Source organism: Athene cunicularia, assembly GCF_003259725.1.
Source record: "Athene cunicularia isolate RWA chromosome 3 unlocalized genomic scaffold, athCun1 chr3_part1, whole genome shotgun sequence".
Taxonomy (NCBI): domain Eukaryota; kingdom Metazoa; phylum Chordata; class Aves; order Strigiformes; family Strigidae; genus Athene; species Athene cunicularia.
This window is the reverse complement of record NW_020799097.1, coordinates 69153757-69161748: the sequence shown is the minus strand read 5'-3', so window position 1 is coordinate 69161748 and position 7992 is coordinate 69153757. Positions and strand designations below refer to the sequence as shown.

Genomic DNA, 7992 nt, shown 5'->3' with positions numbered 1-7992 from the left:
TCTCCTGGTTCTGTGCGAGGGTGAGAGCAGCTGTGTTCCCTGTATTCCCACACCTTTGTCTCTGTGGCAGGATAGCTGTGCGTACCAGCAGCCACGAGGATCTCCAGCATGGTGTGGTGGTCGAAGGGCCATGGGGCACATCATCCATCCACCCTTCCTGTGCAAATACTGCCTTCCACATTTAGTGTGGGTTAGCTGATTCCACCAGGCATTTGGCTCTGCACCAGCACACCTTTTTTACTCACCAGCAACAAGGTTTTCCTGCTGGTATATGGCGTGGCTAGGAAAAGGCAGACAGATCAGTCCAAGGGCAGCTGTGTTGCCCAGCAATGGGCTCTGCATGCAGGAGAGAGCCACTTGCACTGGGAGAATCTTAACAGAGAGGATTGTGTTTCACAGATTAGCCGTGCCTTAAAAAATACTAAGCTCTGTGCCAAAGTGAAGCTCATGTTGCCATTTGATAGCTTTCTGAGAAAGATTTGGCTGTATAAATGTCTGGTAAACACTACAGTTAATTAGATGCCTGCATCTGCACATTTAGTGAAATATGCAGTCAGATATTGATTCCAGCCGCAAGACTCTCGTAAACAAAGTCATTGAAGATATGTGAAGTGTTTGGGTGAAGATCCTTATATAACAAGATTATCCAGCTGAAACCTTCAAAATTCTAAATTAGCAAGAAAATCAATATAAGAAGTAAATTCCATCCAGACGCCCATGACAAGGCAAAATGGTTATTAAAAAATAAGAGCTTTGCCTACTTACCATCACTGCATATACAAACACAATACAACTTCCTTCAGTATTATTAGATATGAACTGTGTTTTCATAATCATTGTATGAGTTGGTGATGATTTCATACCACTAAAGCTAGTTTCTGAATACTTTTCAAAGTAGATTTTTACTGTTTATTTGGCAATTGTGGACAAAGGACAAAACAGCATTTTTTTCTAGAGTTTCCTGTTATTAAAGGATAAGAACAAAAATAATTGCTAAATATATTTATGGCTTGGCATGTATGAAGTTTTGAACATGTCTAACTTCTGTGTTTGCAAAAAAAATTAGGGGTGTACAAGCTTGTGTGTGTATAGCTATAGAGATCCTGTTGTGCCCACATAGGCTGGCCACAGCTACAGCTGTGGTTATCTTTTCAAAATCTGTCTCTTTTAGGATGTTCAAAGAGGAAATAGACAGGAAATTATATTCAAGGTGAGTTATTAGTTAATGAGGGTCAGAGAATGTTATCTTTATCATATTTCCAAGACTTCAGTATTATGTTATCTTCTTTCTTAGTTGAAAATGCTCTTCAATACATTCTTTACTGCTTACAGAAAGTTTAAAGATATTGATCATCAATATACTCTTAAATATACATTTTCTTGAGTTATTGGAACACTGAACTATTTGTGAAGAAAATATTTTTGCTTGAGTTAAAATGTTTACTTCATTTGAGTTCCATTTAAATTCCTCCTAGCATCTTATCTTTAAAAACAATGCAGAACTGAATATTACAATATGACTTTTAAAATCTCATAGGTGTATGCTTATGTATTGTGTCCTAGACTTGAAAAGTGTGAAATGAAGGTCCTATGATTTGTAGCAGTGGTTGTCAAAGAACAATATCGGAACAGACAAAAATAGTGGGGAAAAAACCAAGTTAGCTGTAACAAATAACAATATCAGAACAGACAAAGAAAGTAGGGAAAAAACCAAGTAAGTTAGCTTAACTTTTCTAGATCTTGTGATGTGTTAGAAAATTAAATGAACAGAAAATGATCTCTGCATTATTGGGAGAAACACATTCCCTCCTTTATCCCATCAACTGTAAAGAATTTTTGCTCATGAATGGGAAAATAAGTGAGTTTGAAGCTATGTAAGAAGCAGTCTTGGACCTTCTAACTGCTTTTCTTCAGTTTGCAGGCACCAACTTGAAACTTTTGGTATTACCATCCTGAAGTATCAAGCTCACTCTGTCCAGCATCAGGGCTTGAGACATCAGCTGCAGCTGATCACAAAGATGCCCAAATAAACCCAAATGGAGGACTGAGAGAGATGAATAGATGTGTAAATTATACAATGGAAGGGCTGGGGAGGTGGAGAAAGGAAAGAGGGTTCCACAAGTATATTTTGGTCTTCGTGTTCAGTCAGTGCTTGTTTACACCAACCTCATGATGGGAAATCTTTGATCCTTCCAGATTACATGGCCATTCTACATGCATGGCCATTCTACATTACATGGCCATTCTACATTCTACATTACATGTCCATATGTCCCTTTCATTGTCCTTTCTCATGCCTAAAGTATTTTTTCCTTGCAGACTGAAAAATAAAAAATGTGCAACCAAATACAGGCACCTTATACTTCTGAAATTAAAAATAAAGTTAGTTATTCTGCATTGTTTAACTTAAAACAGATATTAAAAGGATATTGCAGTGTTATCCCACTAGATATAGACAGTTATATCAAGGTGTTCAAAGTAGATGACTGACCTGCCCTTTTAACCTTTCTAACCTGGCTGTATACCAACGATAAAGGAGGAGGCTGTTCCTGCTGTTATTGCTACATACTCTCTGCCCACTCTCAAATTTTCCCTCATTGCTTCAGTAAATGAGGACCAAAAGGAATTACTCTACAATCCCTCACATTGCAGCTAATATGCTTTTTCCCTTCTTCAAGGAAAAAAAAAAAAAAGGAATGTAAAAGTGATTTTATTGATTGTCGGTATAAGTGTAGGTGGCTTCTTTTGCTGTTGTGTTTGTGGTAGGTATTTATTCAGTAACACCAGACAGATACATAACAGAATTGTAGCATCTTGGCTCACTATAAGCCTGGAAATTGTAGACTGCATTCTTTCATAGAATCACAGAATCATCTAGGTTGGAAAGGACCCTGGAGATCATCTAGTCCAACCGTACGCCTAGCACAGTTCCCACCTACAGCATGTCCTTAAGCTCTAAATAGACCCTGCTCTTGAACACCCCCAGGGATGGGGACTCCACCACCTCCCTGGGCAGCCCATTCCAAAGCCTAACAACCCATTCTGTAAAGAAATGCTTCCTAATATCTAGTCTGAACTTTCCTTGGTGCAACTTGAGGCGATTCCCTCTTGTCCTGTCACTTTCTACAAGGCTAAAGAGGCTCAAGCCCTCTCAAATCTCCTCTTTATCAGAACATTTCCCTGAGCATTAGTTGAACAGTTTCAAAACATGTTATACTCAACAATTATAGCAAAGAGTAACAACTATCTTTCTGCTGGAAAAAAATTTGAAGGCACTGTTCAAAATTGAAAAAGGACAAAAATAATTTAAAAAAAAAAAAAGTAGCTCTAACTTGATTCCAGACTAACACTCTAAAAGGCATGTGAGTACATTCCTGTATGCTGTGTTATTTATTTATCTTCCAACATCTTTGGTGGGTTAAGAAACCCCTAAATTCTGTCACCATTAAAGGTATCAAATAGTACTGTCATGGATCAGTGAAGTGGATTTTCAATGGACTGCAGGGAATCTTCCTCATCTTGCATCCATTTCTGTCCTTTAAGGGTTTGATTTTCTTTATCTAGCACAATGGCTTCTCAGAAATAACTTGCCTAGGATCAGTCAATTACCAAGACACACTTAATGTATGATTTCAGGTATTTAAGCCAGAATCTCTCAAGACTGTTGGTGAGGTTACCACCAGCTTTGTCTCACACATCAACCAAATCTGAAATACCAGAATAGGGTAAAGGTGAAATCAGGTTGGATAATATTTTTGTGATGTATGATCACAAAAATCATTTGTAGATAAGAGACTGACAATTTAAGAAGTGGGTCACAGAAAGTCAAAACTTGCACACAACAAATATGAACCATTACATTTTTTTGTATGACATGTTAATGAACTTTTTGTAATACAGTTATTAGGATGCAGTAGGAAAAGTAATTTTCGTTCTTCTCCATGTTGACCTGTGTGTTTATTTGCCTTCTTGAATTATTTAACGTTATATGTTTGAACAAGTCTCAGCAACTTCTGTAAGTGCACTGGCACATCTCAAAACAGACAGCCATACTCATCCTCTTGACCTGCAGTGATTTGCAAATGTTTTTCTCACTTCAGTTGCTGAGAGTGGATAAGACATGGTGAAGAAATTCTTTGTGTGTTAACTACATCCTTTAAGCTGATTTAGCTTGACATCAGACAATAGCATTCACTTACCTAGAAAGAAACTGCTGGTTGTATCTAGAGAAATTCATACTGGGAGGGAAACCATGGTGATAATAAAAATAATCAAGTTTAATTCTTGGTCCAACTATACCCTGTTTGTACTAGTGGACACTGGGATATTTACAGCTCTGAGTTTATTAATTCAGTGTTTAAAATCAATTGTTCAAATATTTGTCTGTTCAAATAGTTTGTCAAATAGTTTGTCCATATATTTAAATAATCTCTTCTTTTAATTTGTATTTTGATTTGTTTGCACCATGAAGCAGGACAAAAAGCCAGAACCAAGTTCAAGTGTTTCAAAAGTGTAGCTAAAACTGAAATTAGCTGCTCTAAGGATGAGGGACCAAGGTGACTGATGCCCCTTTGAAAACCTGGATTCTTTCAGTGTTTTTGCTCTCCTGGTGCCAAAAGGAGAGACCAGAGATGGGAGTGAGGAAGGGACCATTTGAGCAGCAGATCTACATGGCAGAAACTCCAGATTCCCATCACCATGTTTCCAAAAGAATCACAATGTTCCCTGGCACACAGATTTCTCATGCTCTAGGATTTGATTTACTCTAAATTATCAGTTGCACAGATCTCATTCACCTGTTCATCAGAGAAAAATAAGCTTTCAGCAGCTGAAGAGAGAGGGAATGCATTTCTAAAGTGCTTAGAAAGTAAGGAGGAAAGCTTAAATCACTCGTAGCTTGTAAGACCAAACCAGAGGAGAGATTTAAAGACTGGCTAATAGCAAAGATAATTTAAGTGAAGCCCTTTGAGAGGGCTGGGGAGAGATGCAAATATGATGGAAGACGTAGAAACAGAGCCCACTGATTTATCCTTTGTTACAGGAAGGGTCAAAATAGCAAACCATTTGTGTAAGGATGGCTGAGAAGCTGGCAGAGGTAAAGTGGAAAGGAATGGAAGAAAACTCAGTGGTTCCAGCCATTTTGGTAATGAACTCTTTTTTTTCTATTAGAATTGAAAAGGCACTTCGGTCCAATTCTTACACTGAAAGCTTCAGAACAATGCACATCAGCATGGAAGAGATTTCATCTTGTATAGCAGCACAGGGAGAGGTCCAGAAAAAAGTTCCCAAGAGCACCCGTATGTTGGTTGAATTTAGTCAGGGAATTTTCTGATGATTTTTTGCATTCCACTGGAAAAGGTTCACTTGAGAGGAAACCTATTTAAAATAATTCTGATTAGACCATTGGTGGCAGAGCTTTTGCTGCTGCAGGATAGTAGAATAACATGTGTTTTTGAGACTGGTAACACTGCTGGGAAATAAAAAACTTGCATTTGCTTTCAAACTGTTCCACAGCTCAGGCGGGATTCAGTGCTTTCTCTTCTGGGGGTCAGTCCTCTGACTTTTATAAAAAATGACAGTTTTGAGAGTTAATGGCTTCACATGATTCTGAATGAAAATATTTGTCTTGATTCTGAAAGACTCTTTGGAGAAGGGAGATATCTATTCAGATCTCTATGACCAACAGCAGACATACGGAATAAAAGCCAACAGTTAAGGCTGAAAATCTGATGGACTGTCAGAAGCAGGAACTAATAGCGTTTTAGAAGGAAGAGGAGTGCCATTTTACATGAGAATGTCTGACACTCATACCAGAGTGATTTTGAAAGTTGTAGTGTTTCTGCTTGTTTTTATATGCTGTAATACATATTCCAGGTAAAAACAAGAAACTAATAAAGATAAAACAGAAAAGGTACTAGCTGAGACACTTTCTCATATTGAAAGCCCACACCATGCACTCTTCATACTGAGATAAATGATTAGTAACCATCAAACACCTCCCTGTGCTGCCTGTATAGGCTTATTTTTAACCCCTTCTAACTGATAGTAAGCAACACTAGCAATCCTTTGCTTGCTTAAAGCTCATCTTTCTCAACACACTCGAAATTAAATGCATTTCTGTTTCTGTCACTGTCCTTCCCAATCAACTGCTAATAAAAGGAAAACACAGGTGTGCTGAATAATAACCCTGGTCTTTCAGTGTTCACCCCAATTTCTGAACACTTACCATCAAACCTATTGTTCAGGGCAGCACAGTCCACTTGCAACCTGCCTAAAGAAGAAGCAGTACCCCCATCACAGAAAGAAAAGCAGGTGAAATGCAGAGATATTTGTATTCCCGTGGTAGAAAATGTTAATCATAAAATGGAGAGTGGAAACCCTGAGGTTGCTTCAGCATGTTTTCAGGGCTGTTGGATGACAGAATGCCATCTAATGGAAATGTCCCTTTCTAGCAGTGCAAAGTGAGTGTGTGTAATGTAGCTATATAGTGTTCAGGGGCTTATTTTTTTCATGTTTTTCTGTGCCATGTTAGCGTTGCATAACAACCTTAAGTGTTGCACAGTATTTTTCAGCTTGAATAATTTATACTTTTTTTGCAGTGAATCTAGTGCTAATAACCATGGACATTGTCAAGGGACATTTTATCCTAATGCCTCCTTTTGTTTTATTCAGTAGGAAATTATTGTCCTGATATTCTCAATTACAGTAATTCAGAGAAAAATAACTGCAGCAAATACTATTCTGTGGTATACAAAGAACATCAAGGCAGACATAAGAATATGAGAACCTTAGCTGGCTGGTCCTGTGATTACGATATTCTCAATATTCTTTCCCTTTCCTGCAGAAATAAGATGTTTGTGCCATAGCTGATTTTGCTGCTTATTTTTTTTTCCCCAAGCAGCCTGTGCTTGCTCTGATATTCCTAGTTCAGAAAGGGTCTTTTTTTCTCTTATTCATATGTAGAGACAAAATACTTCCTTCGCCTGACAGTTTCCCACTCTGGTAAGTTCATTTTACCATCTGTGGGTTTGTTGTTTTTTTTTTTTTCTTTTCTTTTCTGTTCTCCGTGCCTCTGTGCTCCCCTTTTCCAGCTGTAGATACTTCTAACTCCTGCTCCCCAGGCAGTCCAACCCCTTGAGTACACATCCAGTTATTCTACTGCTCTGGCCACAGAAATAGAGGGTTTTTGGTCTTTTCCTATTTGCAGAGGGAGTCAGGGAAGAATGAAAGGAGGGAGACATAATGGAGAGGAAGAAAATTCATCCTGTCTTTGCTTGTGGGTTATCATGGAGGTCAGGCCTAGAAACTCCTGTGTGCTGAGAACTACTGCCTGAGCTCTCCTGACACAGATGCTTTGCTTTGCCCATCCCACAGCAGCCCCTTCCTTCACTCTGCCCCTGGATCACTCTGTGGCTGAAAGCACAGCAGGCAGCCCATAATTATGTTTTCTCAGGTACAATTGCATCTCTGACAGTCTGTATCTTCATATAGCCTTGCTGGAAGTGTGGGTAAAGCAAAACAGCGAAAAATCTGCAAAACACACATGATGTCCAGAACACAGAGGACGGGATGGAGATCCAGTGATTTGTGTTGCCGTGGCATCAAGGAGGAATGTGAAGCGAGGTGGAAGCCGCTCAGTCCTGTTCTTCCACTTTTCTCAAGGAACATTTGACATGACTGTGCTCTTCCTCCGCTCTCAAGAACTGTTTTGCAGCCTCTCTGTTTAGTTGTTTGTTTGTTTGTTTGTTTGTTTTTCTTTCTGTGGACCTTATCTCTCATTCTTCTTTTCCCACAAAAACAGCGCACACCTTGCACCAAGGAATGTGCTGTGTTGTTACTCAGGAAATAACGGCTTGACCACAGTCCCACCCACTCACACATACATACTTAGATAAATACTACCCCGAGTTTGTATTTAACTTCGAGGGACGATCATCTGATACCAAATCGGAGGGATAGATCAATGCTTCTTACCACCCCCCCACCCCCCCC

At 39.0% G+C, this 7992-nt stretch overlaps 1 long non-coding RNA gene across 1 annotated transcript in view; it reads left to right on the top strand.

Annotated features, from left to right (window-relative positions):
• Positions 1 to 2535: 2535 nt before the first annotated feature.
• LOC113477636 overlaps positions 2536 to 7992 on the top strand; it is a 12639-nt gene continuing 7182 nt past the window's right edge. The window contains exon 1 of the long non-coding RNA XR_003397939.1: positions 2536 to 2545. This is a non-coding gene — a long non-coding RNA (uncharacterized LOC113477636). The remainder of the gene's footprint in view (positions 2546 to 7992) is intronic.